General features: G+C 40.6%; 6 non-coding genes across 6 annotated transcripts; 4 read left to right on the top strand and 2 right to left on the bottom strand.

The window, feature by feature from the left end:
• Positions 1–869: 869 nt before the first annotated feature.
• On the bottom strand, positions 870–942 carry trnaa-ugc (transfer RNA alanine (anticodon UGC)). The gene has a single exon. It is a non-coding gene; the product is annotated as a tRNA-Ala (tRNA).
• Positions 943–7,714: 6,772 nt separating this feature from the next.
• trnam-cau (transfer RNA methionine (anticodon CAU)) lies at positions 7,715–7,787 on the top strand. Its single transcript has one exon. It is a non-coding gene; the product is annotated as a tRNA-Met (tRNA).
• Positions 7,788–8,476: 689 nt separating this feature from the next.
• On the top strand, positions 8,477–8,549 carry trnaa-agc (transfer RNA alanine (anticodon AGC)). Its single transcript has one exon. It is a non-coding gene; the product is annotated as a tRNA-Ala (tRNA).
• Positions 8,550–9,362: 813 nt separating this feature from the next.
• On the bottom strand, positions 9,363–9,444 carry trnal-aag (transfer RNA leucine (anticodon AAG)). Its single transcript has one exon. It is a non-coding gene; the product is annotated as a tRNA-Leu (tRNA).
• A 973-nt stretch (positions 9,445–10,417) lies between these two features.
• Positions 10,418–10,490, top strand: trnar-ucu (transfer RNA arginine (anticodon UCU)). Its single transcript has one exon. It is a non-coding gene; the product is annotated as a tRNA-Arg (tRNA).
• A 641-nt stretch (positions 10,491–11,131) lies between these two features.
• On the top strand, positions 11,132–11,205 carry trnat-agu (transfer RNA threonine (anticodon AGU)). Its single transcript has one exon. It is a non-coding gene; the product is annotated as a tRNA-Thr (tRNA).
• The last annotated feature ends 4,117 nt before the right edge of the window (positions 11,206–15,322 follow it).

Consider the following 15,322-nt stretch of genomic DNA (forward strand, 5'->3'; position numbering starts at 1 on the left):
AGAAAAGAGCTTTGGTATCAAATGTGTAGTTCAGTGTCAATTTTTGCATCTGTGGAAAAGTTCAACACCAAACCACTGTGTGCTTCCTTCAGTAGCTGAGTTGGTAGAGCAGAGGACTCTAGATTGAAGTAGCAGTCATTCTTAGGTTGCGGCTTTAACTCCAGCTTAAAGGAATTTGTTTTTGATTTGGTATCTGGTGACATTGGTTGTTTTTGTAAACACAAGTTTTTAAAGTATTCTAATCCTAAGAGTATCCTAATCTGGATAGAAAACAATCACAACTTGAGACATGAGACCAACGTGCGGCTCATAACCTTGAGGGCAAGGTATCGAAAGCATCCTCTGCTAGACCTCAATGTTTGAAGGCAGTTGGTTGGTGCTGCTGCACATGTCTGTGTTGAACTTGTTAAGTATGATGAGTTCTTCCTTGAAACTAAACAAGCACATTACTCACTATAGATGCATTCTGAATTAACATTGAAACTTATCCTGCAGTTAATAAAAGAGACTTGGCATCTAATGTTCGGTGCTCAGTTTATGCATCTGTGGAAACGTTCAACACCAAACCACTGTGTGCTTCTTTTAATGACTGTTTATTCTCAACGAATCGGGTCCCTTGTCTGAAATTCAGTCATCATCCCCCCTCTACAGCTTCTCCAAAATTGTCAGTTGTCAAAGACAGTAAAAATGGGAAACATGTCAGTCAGGAAAGCCAGAGTGAAAGGATGACAGTAGTTTTGCAGTTCACACTCACTCTGTCTATAACACATCCTGCTGTCTTTGTCTGGACTGAGTTCATACATGTTGTACAAATATGAAAACAGATATCTGATAATTCAGGAGTGTTAAGATCGGGCTTTAAAGACTTGTGGAGAATGTGGGCATCGATCCCACTACCTCTTACATGCAAAGCAAGCGCTCTACCACTTGAGCTAATTCCCCTACATGTTAATAACACAGATCCATAATTCAGTTTAGTTAAATCCTTGCATTCATACTGCAACAATTCACACATTTTATATATTATGTATATAAAAAATATTGATCTTTTTCTAGCCTTTTTGATTTTGTATTTCTTGTCTTTGGTTTATATCAAACCTACTCTCTTCCTGTCTTAAAAGTTTAACTTTATTTCATTCTTGTACATAGACAGAGCTTAGTGAACTGGAGTCAAATTTCTTGTTTGTGTGCACAAACTTGGCCAATAAAGATGATTCTGATTGTTTTATTTTAACTGATTCATCATCTGGACTTTTGTGCATTGATATGTATTGTACATTGTTTAGACAATCAGTAGGAAATCAAAAGGAGACTAGGCACAATAACTGTATGTCCTTAAAACTGGGTTTTTGGACAGTTCTCAACCTCATGAAGGTCAGCGTGGAATTCTTCACTGATCATGTACTGTAAACAGTAACAAAGCTATGGCAAGGTGACTGAGTGGTTAAATTAACAGACCTAGCTAATTTGTTGTGTAGTTCATGTGTGGGTTCGAATCCCATTCTTTTTGTGGATGCTGGTTTTAGACATGATGTTAAGACAACAAAACTTCAAGTATTATGTTTGCTTCAGAACAGAGGATCGTTTCAGTCCATCGACCTTGGGTTTCTGCCCCCAGCACACTTCTGCTGCACTCTGTTCCCCTCCACTCTGCATTTTAGCTATATTTACCTTCAATCACTATTCTGGAAGGTCAAAAGACTAAGAGTTTGTAAGGATCCTGGGAGACTAAATCCAGTGCACTTGCTAAATGGTGGAAAACAGTGGTCAGCTGGTTTCCTAGCTAAATCTGGAAACAAAAGCAATGGAATGGAAATATTTTCTTTGGAAAGATTCACATACAGTCAAGCCCCAAGTTATTCATACCCCTGGCAAATTCTGACTTAAAGTTACTTTTATTGACAAGCAACTTTTTGTTCAAATGTAAATAGAAAATGAATAATCATTTTTTCCACAATGATGCCTCTTGTCCATCTTCTTATTTCCTTCTGGGAGACACCTGTGTCATTTCTAATCAAGAAAAAACTTGAATAAAAGTAACTTTAAGTCAGAATTTGTTAGGAATAATTTCAGGCTTGACTGTATGTGTGTTTCCTTTGGGAAACTACATATGGATAACTAGCGAGGACAAACTTTAAAAAAACAGGAACATATAGGATTGCAGTAAGACACAGGGAAGACTGAGACTGTTGAGATCTAACCGCTGATGAGATACTCTTTTTTGTTTTTTGACAGTTTTAAACAACATTGATTCAGCTGAGTTTTTACAGGTTGGTGTCACTGTCTTAAAGTCCATGAGGTGGGTCACCAATATCTATTTAAACCAAACAAGCAGAAAAAGTTCCAAAAATGCCTTTACAAAAAGGGTTCAGGACTTGCCCTTCAGACCATAGTCTAAGGCAGGAAAACTCAACATTCCCCCATGACTGACCCCGTACAAACTGCAGGCCTCTCAGACAAACGCTGGAATTTTACATGACACCTCACAGCCATTGGACCCTCCCTTGCACCTGCAAATGCAGGATGAGGATTTTCCAGCAGACCATTTCTGACTGTGTCAGTGCTTCCACACAGTCACTCATTTTTGCTTCATACTGATTCAGAGCAAGGGCATCACTTTGGGTGAGTGGTTAACATTGTTGCCTCACAGCAAGAAGGCTCAGGTTGGTTAGAAACCTGGTGGGGGTCTTTCTGTGTTGAGGTTGCATATCATCCACATGCTTGTGTGGAGCTACTCTGGTTTCCTCCCACAGTCCAAAATCATGTATGTCAGGTTGGGTGGTTATTGCCCATAGGAGTGTGTCAAGCTTTTCTTTGTAACTCAGCACTTGGTGAACTACGAGGACTGAAGGAGCTGTTTGTGTCCAAGTTGAAGGTTAACGTTGACACAATGGCTCAAAAATGAAGGCATTACACATAAACATAGTCAATTGGGTGCACAGCCCTATGCTTTGTGTCTTGTTTCCATGGTGTAATGGTTAGCCATCTGGACTTTGACTTGATCCCATTTACATCCCAGTCGACTCGTTACATGCATTGTGTTTAATGACAGGTTTCATTATAGCTACTTAAAGTTTTATAGATAAACTGTTGATAAAACTATGAGCTCAGCAGGGGTTAATATTCACTTGTCTGGTAGTGTGGCTGAGTGGTCCAAGGTGCTGGATTAAGGTCCTGACCAGGCTGGAGGGACTTTGCCCATGCCTCCTCAAACGTGCAGTGGAGCCTGACTGCCTCCACAAATTCGGGGAACGCTGAGGAGTAGTGGTCAAAAGCCTCTTACCAGTGGACATAGAGAAGTTGAAACTGTCATCACACATATTGCTGTACTGTATGCATTATACTCTGTATACATTACAATCATCACACTCTCATGGATTAAATTTCTGTAGAAAAAGGGTAGATGTGTTATTTTCTTCTCAGTTTGTAATAATCAGTATTTGAAATGCTCAGACTGGGCAGCAAAAGAGAGATGAGCTCACAACACAGGTTGAGAAGGAAAAGTTTTATATTTGATCTGTAACTGGTAATGTGTTAAAATCAGCACCTTAAAGTGGACTAACTAACATAAGCAATGCAGCCTATTTAATAGGTAAGTTCTCTCACAGAACAGAAGGACATTCATCTGCTGTCACACCTATGAAGTATCTCCAGTCAATGCCAGAGAGATGGAGCAGATTTCCAGAGGTGAGTGTGTTGTTATTGTACTTCATACTTGATAAGTCCATAACCCTTCAGCTGCAGGATGGGTAAGATCAACTTCCAGAACACAGGTTTTATAGCAATAAATTCCTTTCAATCACCCCAGGTGAGACTCCAACCCAAAATCCTTGGTTTAAAAGACCAGTGCTTTATCCATCAGGCCACTGGGACCTCACAGCACCCTGTTGAAAATTGTAACCATAAAGTTTCATTACAATGTCAGTCTGGATTGGCTTCAGAGCCTCTGACCTTGATATAAAGAAGCCGATGATGATGAGAACTAACTAATGGGTCTACAGAAAGACCACCACTTTCTGGTTAGTACAAACCAGCGTTGGTACAGAGGGTAGACATCAATAAATGCTGCATTCATCATCCTCTCTGTGACCACACTGTCCTGCAAACCAACCACCTCTGATCTCACAGGCTGTTTTACTTCTCTGTTGGGAAAAGGTGGTTGTTAGAGTGGATGGGTGGGAGACTAAGCTCGGGGTTTTGATGTGGGAGACTGGGATTCATTTCCTACTTTAAGCTGAAATTTCAAAAAAGGAGAACAGAAGCAAAAAATAGGATAAATGAAATTTGAATGACACAAAACACGACAGTCACTGAAATGTAAAGATGAGCTGTTGTGTATTATCTCATGGATGTGCTGAATATGTGTCCTGTGTGTGTGTGTCTTTTAAAAGCATATCTATATAAAGTAAAGTACCCACAAGAATCCAAGAGGACATGTGTGATTAATGACCTGCACTTAAGACCATACATAGACAAAGATGGGACATGCCTGAGTAGGCCTTAGAGACTGTGGTTGTATACATTAGAGAACACATGTTATTGCATCATTGACCAAGAATCAAATAAAGAATTCAGAGTAGAAAAATAGGGGAATCACACCAAGCCCCAGGAGGAGGAGATGGGTGGGGTGTGATCCCTCGAGCATCTTTAAAAAGGAATCATGTGTAGGTAAGACATGAACATGTCCATGTCCATGTCCCATTGGTGAAGCTGGGGATGGGATGGACAATGATCAGTCTGCAGAGGATATGGATGCAGCGGGGGGGTTGGAGGGGGCACCAATGAAGGTGCTGTTGAGAGGGATTCCTTGGCTGATGAGGGGTCCGTTGCTGGTGAGGTATGAGTGCTTCCTTCACTCCTCTCTTCTCTCAGAGGAACCTTTGGCTGTTCAGACGGTTGTCCAGACCCAGGCTGGTGCCTCAGAGAGTGGAGGAGGTTATCCGTTAGGCGTCTCACTCCACTCCTGCTCAGATATGCGTCCTTTCCCTTGAACAGGTCGTCACATTGCCAAAACAAGAAATTGTTTTGGCATAATTTCATTGAAATTATCAATGAACTGCACCCCTCTTATCTCACAGGCCTTGGACAGCCATGTGTTCAATGCAAGAAGCCAGATGAATTTTGGTGTTTTGAGATGATATGGGGGAGGAGAGCTACTGTATGAGTGACCATGGCACAGTGTATAGTACAGTGTAGCATTTTGGTCAACATAGCACTTATTATTGATAACAGGTTTTGCCTTCTTACCACTGGGTCTGAACAGAAATGTGTCATGAAGTCCTTTTTCAGATTCCAGAGCAAGAACCTGCATTTGTAACACACTGATTTACTGAAGATATATCCGGCAGTTTTGCCACAATGTGTTTTCTTTTCCAGACATGTTGAAAAATAAACTATCCATGGCTTAGTCGCTCAATAGGCCAGATTAGTTGTTGAAAAGAAAAGTAAAATCCTCACTAAAATTCTAAGTGCAGTCAAAAAAGTGGTAAAAAATGTTACAAATGTAATTTCATTGGCTGAAAATAAATGGAATCAAAAGGAATAAAAGCAAAGTAAAACTGGGAGAAGCAGGAGAAGCAGAAAGGCGTCTGCACTCTTCAGAAGCAAGAAGCAGAAGCGTGTCCTGTTCCTCACTGGAAACATCAACAATTGTTTCTGTTTTCTTTTTAACCAGGTCCAGCAGGGCTCATTAGCACCGCCTTTTACTGGCTAAGGCGCAATAGAGAAAATGCCTACAGAACCTGGTATTCCCAGGCAGTCACCCGTTAAAATACTGACCGAGTTCATCTGTTTATCTTCTGAGATCAGACAGGATCAAGCTCTCACAGGACGGTATGACTGAAGGCCACAGACCTTGTGATGAATGCAGCATTTCTTGATGCTAACTGATACCACCGACTGGTTCCTACTAGCTAGAAAGCAAATGCTTTGTTTTAGTTAGTACATTCACCTGTGCTGGCCAGCCATAGTAATTGTGTGTGAACCCAGGAGCTTCTGACAAAACTCTGTTATTCTCCACATTGTGGTAAAATCAACTGACAACTGAGACACAATGTGGCGGGTTCAGTATTTGATGCTCTGGTTGACTTTCAGTTCGTAATCGCCTGCAGAAACCCTCCATGGTCTGTGCGTAAAACCAGCGCGGACACGTTTGCGCCCGGGCTGACCCATCTAATCTGTACTGACGTGTTTGTGTGTCTGCGTCCATTGCTGTGTTTTCATGTTCATGCACAAATGAAAAACCAAGTAAATAAGGTTTTAATAAAAATGTCACATTATACATTTTCTTTGTAGTTTGTCATTTTGTCGTATCTTAAAGTCTGTAAAGGAAAAACAAAGCAGCAATATTTCAACATTTTATGGATGTGACTGCTCCTGTTAAAGACAAAGTGATCAGGAACAGGCAGAAATAACGACTCAGGGCACAGAAAAGGGAGTGAACCAAAATGGCCTAAATCACAGCTTCAGGTTCATTATGACATTTAGAAGCAGATGTTGTGTGTGTTCAATGATTAGCCAGTTATTCAGCTAATGTTTTGGTGGTCGGTGACCAGCCTATCAGACAGTGGTTCTGTATATTTGCTAAACATTTGTTGAGCTTGTGATGAAAATAATTAGACATTGTCAAGTCAACAGCTACTTCCTGCAGATAGTAGAACTTCCTCATCTTGGCCTGATCCCTGTTGTAGCAATGCTGAGGTTCATGCTGTTTTTGACCAGCCTCATTAAAAGAACAATATTGTGAGTCCAGTGGACACTTAACACTTCCAGTGAGCTGTTGGATTCACTGTAATCATGAGTTAATGAGGACTGAATAGAATCATTAACATTCGTTCTGACATGGGGCAAGTTTGGGTGTAGCCTCATTAACATTTCAGCTTTCTGTGCTTTGAACAAACCAGTCTAAAAACAGGTCAATAAGTCCAGGTAGGAACATACCAAATGGGCTAAGGGTTTGGGCACAGTACATAAATAATGAAACTAAAGGTTGAGTCATGGCAATTGAAAGTCCAGTTGCCATGACTCAACCTTTAGATAACTTCCCCTGGACAACTGAGGATCTTCACACACATAATGAGAACAAATAATCTCTGGGGTTGACACCGACATATGAAAAGCTGAAACAAGTTCATGCAGGAATTGTTGGTTAGCCAGTGCCCTGTCTGCCCTCAATACCACAACTGCAGCATTGGTTGCACACTGTGTTTGCACGGTGTGAGTGTGTGTGTGTGTGTGTGTGCACTTGAGTGGGTTAAAAAGCACAAATACTCACTGTACTTGGCCATATAAGTCACTTTCACTTTCACTTTCACTTGCTTCACCTTAATGTTGCAAGGCAGTTGGTTGGTGCTGCTCTTCATTGAACTGGTTAAGTATGATGGGCTCTTCATCCTCTTTGGTTCTTCCCTGGAACTAAATAAGCGCATTACTCACTATACATGCAGTTTGTGCGGTTAAGAAAAGAGACTTGGCGTCTAGTGTTCAGTTTATGCATCTATGGAAAAGTCCAACACCAAACCACTGTGTGCTTCCTTTAATGTTTTGTATCAATACTAAAAACTGTATATAAAACTGTAATAGGCTCCAGCAGATCCCTGTGACCCTAATTAGGAATAAGTGGGTGTAGATCATGGCTGGATGGATGGATAAAAACTGTAAATAAGCTAAATTATAAGTAGTTGACTTGTGACTGTCTATTATTGCAGCTTTTTTTGCCTCGTTGGTGCAGTTGGCAGCGCGTCAGTCTCATAATCTGAAGGCTGTGAGTTCAAACCTCACATGAGGCAGGGATTTCTTTATGGTTCATCTAGAACAGGAGGGTGCAACCTTTGTTCCTTCACCTTTATACTAGTGATTGCCTGTATCAGATGTGTTTAGCCAATCAGAAGCTGTACCATCCTGTCTCAGATAAGGGCGGATGACTAACTAAGTAGGTTCTGATGGCACACACCTGATCCAGTTAGTCAGCAGTGGGTGCACCATTTATATTTGGAAAACAAGCAGTGCAGTTTTTCTTGAGGAACATAAGTGCCAACCACCCATCTACACCTGTGTGCAGTCATATATATTGAGGATATAGTTAGAAATCAGACTGCTGAAGGGCTTCAGCTTATTAAGCAAACCAAAATGCATCACTGCAAGTCATGTGAAAGTTCCATCTTCTTATTGGTTAAACTATTCTGGTGCAAGAATGAGAACATGAAACAAAAAGAAGAAGTTATGTTATGCTACTTTAGTGATTTCTGAGAAGAAAGCCAGAACTCCTAGCAAAAAAAGTCTGAATTTTAAGAAAATTCAAAATTAGACTATTAAAAAACAGATTAGTTTGAAAAACCCAGAGGGTCAGGAAAAGTCCAAACTAGCTCAGTGTGATAGGAAAAAGATCATAGTTCAGGGTCTTTCTGAATTCATGAAAACATGTGGACAGTCTGTGCAAATTGTAAATTGGATTATGGATCTGCATCGTTAAGATGTGGGGGAATTAGCTCAAGTGGTAGAGCGCTTGCTTAGCATGTAAGAGGTAGTGGGATCAATGCCCACATTCTCCACAAGTTTTTAAATCCCAAACTTAAGACTTCTGTATTATCAGATGTCTGGTTTCATATTTGTACAACATGTATGAACTCAGTCCAGACAAAGACAGCAGAATGTGTTATAGACAGAGTGAGTGTGAACTGCCAAAGTGCTGTCATCCTTTCACTCCTGCTTTCCTGACTGACATATTTTCCATAAGCAGAAGTACAGGAGCCAAGGAGCAGAACAGATGAGGTGGATGGAAAATACCTCAGAAGAGTAGTAAAAACTTTGGACACAGTGATGGTGGTGTAGTGGTGAGCATAGCTGCCTTCCACACAGGGGCCAGTTGTATATAGGAGTCATAGCCAATGAAATTGCAGCATTGTTGATGCTGTCCAAGGTGCTCAGTTGGTAGAGTGGAGGACTGTAGGTTGAAGTGACAGTTATCCTGCAGTTAAGAAAAGAGCTTTGGTATCAAATGTGTAGTTAAGTGTCAGTTTATGCATCTGTGGAAAAGTTCAACACCAAACCACTGTGTGCTTCCTTCAATAGCTCAGTTGGCAGAGCGGAGGACTGTAGGTTGAAGTGGCAGTTATCCTTAGGTTGCGGCTTTAACACTGGCAATTCTAATAAGACATACTTAGGAAAGAGAGAGGGCTTTGTGCATAGTAACTGTAACATCAACAAGGGCGAGTTCTGTCATGTGACACTAAGCAGAACAAGAAACAGTTTCACAGTTATGTCTAACTGTATTGTCTTTCACTGATATTCAAATCACAATGAGTTAAGGAGAAGCTCCTGAAATGAGAAAAGTTTTCACAGACTTCACTTTGAGAACAAAGAACTGGCAGTGGTGCGATTTGAACCCACGCCTCAACTGAGACTGGAGCCTTAATCCAGCGCCTTGGACCGCTCGGCCACACTACCACACAAATGGAGACAAAATAGTGAAAAATGACTGAAGGGATTTCACAGAATCCAGCATGTGGACAATGGGTGTTACTGAACATGTCTCATCAGCAGCAAAGGGGAAGATAAGATTGGAAATTTGTGGCAGGTTGCAATGCTGATGTGGAACTGGATCCACTGGATCAGAGAAACTTCAGATCTATGTTAGCTGAAAGCCCTTCTCTGGTAAATTTGGCACATTAATGGTTAATGTACGTAAATACACAGTGATCACAACACGGTAATAAATACAGCGGCTGCAGTTGTTTTCAGGCTGGTACCAAACACTAACACAGACACAAACAGCTACAGTGACTAACTGTCTACAGCTAAAACACTACTGTGTAAGATAAGCACATAAAGCTGCCACTCCTTGTGACCATTAACATTACAGTGTCATTAAGAATCCTTCATGAGTATTACAAAATGTGAGTATAAACTATGGACAGAGATATGGGTATGTTTGGGCGACACCTCTGTGTGACTTCATAGGTTTGTAACAAATGAACCAGCTTACAGAATAAGAGTTGTTTGAAGCAAAGATGTAAACCTCTACAGTACAGGAGCACAGCTGTATGTTCTCAAGAAATCTCTCTGCTCTCCTTTATGATTGCCTAAAGATGACACACATTTGGATCATTTGAATTTAGCTTTTCCAAAGAAGTGCACTATGGGCTTATTGTACAATGTTGTATTTCCAGCACCATGTTCTCATGCCAAAGTCTGCGTCAGTTTCTGTGGTGAAGTGGTCATGGTGTTGAACGTTTCCACAGATGCATAAACGGACACTGAACCACACATGTGATACCAAAGCTCTTTTCTTAACTGCAGGATAACTGTCACTATAACCCAGAGGTCAATGGATTGAAATCATCCTCTGCTACACCTTGATGTTGCAACTGACATTGTAATGGAACTGTCTGGTTACAATATTCAAACTAGGTCATTTATAATCCCAGTGGCCTAATGGATAGGGCACTGGCCTTCTAAGCCAGGGATTGTGGGTTCAAGTCCCACCTGGGGTGATTGACAGGAAAGTAATTTAATTTGAAACCAACACTCTAAGAGTTGGTGATGTCAAACTTGCATCAGCTGGTGTGTTGCATGGTGACAGAACACAGTAACAACATCTCCATGTCTGCTCCACCTGTCTCTCATGTACTTGAAAATTATCCTTTATCCTTAGATCGCTGTATCAACTTTAACTTGAAGGAATGTTGTTTTGTTTTGGTATCTTGTGTATCTGTTCACATTGGATGGATGTAAAATCAAGTTCTGATAACACATCTGATTTGTGGTATGATGTCACTTTCTGGATCTGTGTAATAGTTGAACACCTGGCTGCTCTGTGACTCCTTTGATGATGATGATGATGATGATGATGATGATAAATATTTTATTCATACCCAAGAGGTGAAATTCAAGTGTCCAGTAGCACAGAGACCACGCAATGCCACATTATACAAATAAAACAATAAAAACAGACAGACAAATAAATAGTTAAAAAGATACTTGCAATGCAAGTAATAAAGTGCACAGGTTCAACAGGAGCTGTTATACAGTCTTATAGCCCCAGGAATGAATGACCTCTTGAACCTTTCAGTTCTACAGAACATGGAGAGGAGCCTGTTACTACAGCTGCTATATTTTAAGGTTAGCTACAAGTGGTGCTGTGGCTTAGTTGGTTAAAGCACCTGTCTAGTAAACAGGGGATCCTGGGTTCAAATCCCAGCAGTACCTCATTATTAACTCGCTATAAATAGAATGAGTCCTGGTTTTCTCTTCCCATACACTGAAATGACACTTAGTACAAGAAGGAAATACTGCAAAACACATGTACAGAAGCAGTTCTTGTTACTGCTTTGTGACATTGTAAAAAAAAAACAAAAAACAGCTTTTTCTAAATAGCTGAATTACTAATGTTCTACCCTGTACTTTGATAATATTCTATGTCTCTCTCTTTGTAAAGCCATTTTCTACTTGAATATGTACACATAACAGTAACAACACTGAATCAACTACAACGATATTCTGCATTAACCTGATAGTCAATTGGCAGAACATAGGTGGATCCAAGTATACCACATTTACAGTTAAATGTGTGTTATACACAGTCTGGCTAGCTCAGTCAGTAGAGCATGATATTCTTAATCTCAGGGTTAGGGTTAGGTTGGAGCCCAACTGACCATCAACTTGGACCAAAACTGTTTTTCCGCCAACTCTATGAGACACTAACAGGATGAGTTACAAATAACAGCTCATTGTCAGCAGGACTCAATCCTGCATGGGGAGACCACAATGGAATCCATCTAATCCATCACCCATCCTTATTGAGAAACATCACAGCAGGAGGACTGGTTTCTCAGGAGTGGCATTTGATGAGTGATGTTTGAGCCAGTATATCTATGGCCAGGCCGTAGATACTAAAGGAGTGAGAACTGAAGACTATGGACTGCACATTCTATCAGCAGTGATGTGGATATGTTTGTTCTGGTAAGTAACAGGAAGACACTGGACAAACTGCTCTCCATCAAATTGGACATGTAGAAGATGACACACATTTAGATCATTTGAATTTAGCTTCTCAAACATATACTTGACTTCTCAAACATAGGTGGATCCAAGTATACCTTTGGTTTTATATTTACAACCAAAGGGGGGTAATAGGAGAAGGAGTTTCAGTGTCATTAAATAAATATAGATGACTGTATCATAAATGACTACAGAAATGTTTCCAATTTGAAACAGAATTGACTAAGTGGAACTTCCACACATATACTCCTGAACAAAATCTTAAGACCAGGGGAAACATTACAAGTATTCACCTTCTGTATGAGGTTTGATTATCCTCTCTTGACACAGAATTCTGCAAAGCAATTGTGCTTCTGTATCAATGGGTTCCTCAAAAAAAGGGCACTCCACATCTCCAGCCTCTTCTTCAGTCTGAATGTCAATTGGCTCAGAAACAACTCAGGGTTTATAAAACCTGCCAACAAGCAGGTTTGGTTCGCAGAGTAAGGTACCATCAGTTACTGACTCAGAGTCAATCTGAACACGCTTTGTGGAACCAAAAACCTTGACTATCCCTCATCTCAGGTTTAACAAACTGAGTTTTCACTAAACCCACTTTCTGAAACAGGCCCCTGTTTTCTCTGCTACGCTGAACCATAACCTAACCTCTGTTACTATGGAAACACTGTCTTAAGACAGAACTGACATCAACACAAGACTGACAACACACTGTGTTTGTTGATTTCTTCTCATTCAGATGAGACATGATGTCAGCAGTAACCTAACCTAACTGGAACACACACAGCAAATGCTTGTTTCAGTCCTCAAAGTCCACTAAGGCAATAAAACACATTAATGTAGTGAGTTTCTAAGTAACATATCACTGTAAACAGGATTTGAACATGTGCAGCGAGAGCACAATGAATTTCAAGCCCCTCGCCTTAATCGCTCAGGCACAACAACTTACTCAGGTGTTCAATTAGATATATTTAAAACATAAAACAATGTGTTGTTTTAAGAATTTAACTATTTCATTTTAAAAAGAAATATTTGATATTGGTCCTGTGATAAACTGGTGACATGTCCACGGTATACCCCTGCCTTTCACCGAAAGAAAGCTGGGGTAGGCTCCAGCAGATCCTTGTGACCCTAATTAGGAATAAGCGGGTATAGATACAGTATGGGGCTTAAAACCAGGACCTTGATGTTATCAGCACCACACTCTAACCAACTGACCTAACCAGCCATGGTGAGTGAGTAGTTAGCACTGTTGCCTCACAGCAAGGGGGTTCCTGGTCCGAAACCCTGCAGTGGCCTTTATGTGTGGAGTTTTCATGCTGGTGGGTACTCTGGTTTCCTCCCACAGTCTAAAACATGTATGTCAGGTTGACTGGTGATTCTAAATTGCCCATTGTCTGTCTATATGTGACCATGTGATGGACTGGTGACATGTGTGTACCCCTGCCTTTCACCTGAAGAGACCTGGGATAGGCTCCACTAGATCCCATGGACCCCAGTAGGAATAAGTGAGTATGGATAATGGATGGATGTTTTATTCTGGTGGGTAATGGAGGTTCCTTCTTTTATGTTTGGATGTTTTGAGAACAGTAAAATGTTGGCACAAATGGCACAACCTGTTGGATGAGCAATAAAGAGGGTGCAGACAGACTGTCTTTTTCTGAATATATTTCTTGCAAGAAAGGAGCAAAACAGAATAGAACACAATTGATCAGAGTCTTCCCAAGTTGTTCCCCAGTTGCTTAGTTCCTATTAGCCTGAGGCCGCTACTTATACACACATGCAAAGTAAATGCAGATAATCATTCACATAATCAAATAATTAAGTCTGAAAAACCAAGAATACAGTAAGAAACAATAAAAATCATAATCAGTAAGAATAATCAATCATTGAAACTCATTTTTTCCATTACATTTCCCTCCTCTGGATCATATATTGATCCCCAGACTGACCACAACATCAGAAGTACAAATACTAAAACGTTTCAATGTACCTTGTTACAAAAGGTCATAGAAATTTAGCAGTGCTGTTTCTGTGGAACACAGACATCCCTGAGTGTAAAGCTAAGCAAAGTCAGAGAGAATAATACTCATATTCCTGTAAAATGAATAATAATAAAAATGTACTAATATGGAAAAATCTAAATCAGTGACAGCTGTTTACATGTCAGACACACTGCAGACTCACACAGTAGAGGCACCTTCCCAATCAGAATCAGAATCGTACATCAATCGTACATCTCAAGCACCTCAGGCGTGTGTGGTTGATCGATGCGCACGTATTGAGCCGAAAAGTTAGAAAACGCCCACGACCACATCAGTAATGTTATCGAAATCAGATGGGACTAACGTACAACACTCTTGGCCAATTACATGACATAACCCCCCTGAGCAGTCAATAGGTAGTGTAAGCCCATCCTGTCCTGTAATAAGGTGATGAAGAAGATTTCTTTTTGCATGGAAGAGAAACATTAAACCAAGACAAGTAAGGTATATTATCAGGATGGGAACATGGCCAAGAAGAATATAAACCACATGTAGCATTTAAGGTGTAATTGCAGTTTTCAGAGTTACCTAGATTAACTTTGGTATAGGCACAGAGTAGTGAGAAACACACTGGTGGTGCAAAATGATCATGACCTGAGGTTGTCAACACTGGTTTGTGCATAAACGGTTGGAAACTGGTCCTCAGCTGAGAGGTGTTTATCCATCTCCATCACATGTCAGAATAGTTAATAACACCCACGTCTGTTGTCTGTATGACAGTCATTAACAACCACAGTGTCATTAGTGAAATGGCCAATGGTGAACGTTACCAAGACCGATATTATTTCCGAGATGTTCATTGGTACTGGAACCGTCGGAACTGCATGCCCGCGTGCATGAGGAACTGCTGCACAAACATAACAAGAGGTGTTAGTGAATTTTCTTCCTACCATCCGAACTGCTGCTGCCCATGAGTTCATTGGTGTATCTGAGGAGTAAACAGAACCATTAGATCTATGAAATGTTGGTTCAGTAAGCAAAACCTATATTAGGGGATTTAATACAAATGTGATCAGTATAGATAGCAACATTATATTTAGTGTCTCTTTGCATGTAGGCTGGTGTTTCAGCCAACTATCCAGAAGTCGTAGTCTGTTCATTCCATTTAGACCACATGTCAACCATAACCAAAAAGTATTTCTTCCCTTCAGCCGGAGTGAGATCAATGAAGTCCATCATCAAGTGTTCAAAAGGTCTTGTAGGCGGTACATGTGCTGCTTGAGCCTGTGTGTGTGTGCAGCTGCTGTTATATGTAGCACAAATCATACAGGACTGACAAAATT

Source organism: Mastacembelus armatus, unplaced genomic scaffold (assembly GCF_900324485.2).
Source record: "Mastacembelus armatus unplaced genomic scaffold, fMasArm1.2, whole genome shotgun sequence".
NCBI classification, from domain to species: domain Eukaryota; kingdom Metazoa; phylum Chordata; class Actinopteri; order Synbranchiformes; family Mastacembelidae; genus Mastacembelus; species Mastacembelus armatus.